The sequence below is a fragment of the Anolis carolinensis genome, unplaced genomic scaffold, assembly GCF_035594765.1.
Source record: "Anolis carolinensis isolate JA03-04 unplaced genomic scaffold, rAnoCar3.1.pri scaffold_13, whole genome shotgun sequence".
NCBI classification, from domain to species: Eukaryota; Metazoa; Chordata; class Lepidosauria; order Squamata; family Dactyloidae; genus Anolis; species Anolis carolinensis.
The window spans coordinates 16,106,839-16,107,822 of NW_026943824.1; the positions used below are offsets into that span (position 1 = coordinate 16,106,839).

Below are 984 nucleotides of genomic sequence, written 5' to 3' on the forward strand. Positions count from 1 at the left end.
AAAATCGCTTAACAGCTCCCGCTGTCTCTGTGAATATGCAACACTGAGCCCCATTTGGATGAGAGTTGTCCATTTGCGTTGATTCTGTTTTATCTTATGGATACTGATAACCACTTTTACGGGTCTAAATTTCTTGCTTCTTAATGGTGTGTTAGTGTCGTTTCATTATCTTGGAAGCCTGTTTCCTGTTTTAGAGAGCCAAAAGAAAGGATTTTAAAATTAATAAATGGAAATTTGGCACATTTTTACAACACGATGTTGTTGTCTTTTGTCCCAATCTCACAGTTGTGTTCTCTTTGCTTTTCGTGCCAACAAAAACAAGTAGCCTTGCGTTCTTCCGTCGGTCTCCGCTCTGTGTTTTCACAGCAGAAACATTATTTTGCCATTATTCTGCTTATGGTTTTTTTTTAAATGTAGTCCAGGAAGATTGGGTTGACACAGGCTACTTACCGTATATACTCAAGTATAAGCCGACCCGAATATAAGCTGAGGCACCTAATTTTACCACAAAAAAACTGGGAAAACATTGACTCCAGTATAAGCCGAGGGTGGGAAATTTCAGAAATAAAAATAGATACAGTAGAGTCTCACTTATCCAAGCTAAACGGGCCGGCAGAAGCTTGGATAAGCAAATAACTTGGATAATAAGGAGGGATTAAGGAAAAGCCTATTAAACATCAAATTAGGTTATGATTTTACAAATTAAGCACCAAAACTTCATGTTTTACAACAAATTTGGCAGAAAAAAGTAGTTCAATACGCAGTAACGTTATGTTGTAATTACTGTATTTACGAATTTAGCACCAAAATATCACGATATACTGAAAACATTGACTACAAAAATGGCTTGGATTATCCAGAGGCTTGGATAAGCGAGGCTTGGATAAGTGAGACTCTACTGTATTATTTTCCTGTATTTATTATTATTATTACATATATTATTTTACTGTATTATTATTAAAAGGAGACATAAGCACATTTACA

The 984-nt window shown here is 35.5% G+C and overlaps 1 protein-coding gene across 3 annotated transcripts in view; it reads left to right on the forward strand.

Moving 5' to 3' along the window:
• vrk3 (VRK serine/threonine kinase 3) overlaps positions 1-253 on the forward strand; it is a 37,216-nt gene extending 36,963 nt beyond the window's left edge. For all 3 annotated transcript variants that reach the window (XR_010001130.1, XM_062964226.1, XM_062964227.1), the window contains exon 14: positions 1-253. This exon is cut by the window's left edge and continues 452 nt beyond it. The gene's annotated coding sequence lies outside the window, so the exon portion shown is untranslated.
• The last annotated feature ends 731 nt before the right edge of the window (positions 254-984 follow it).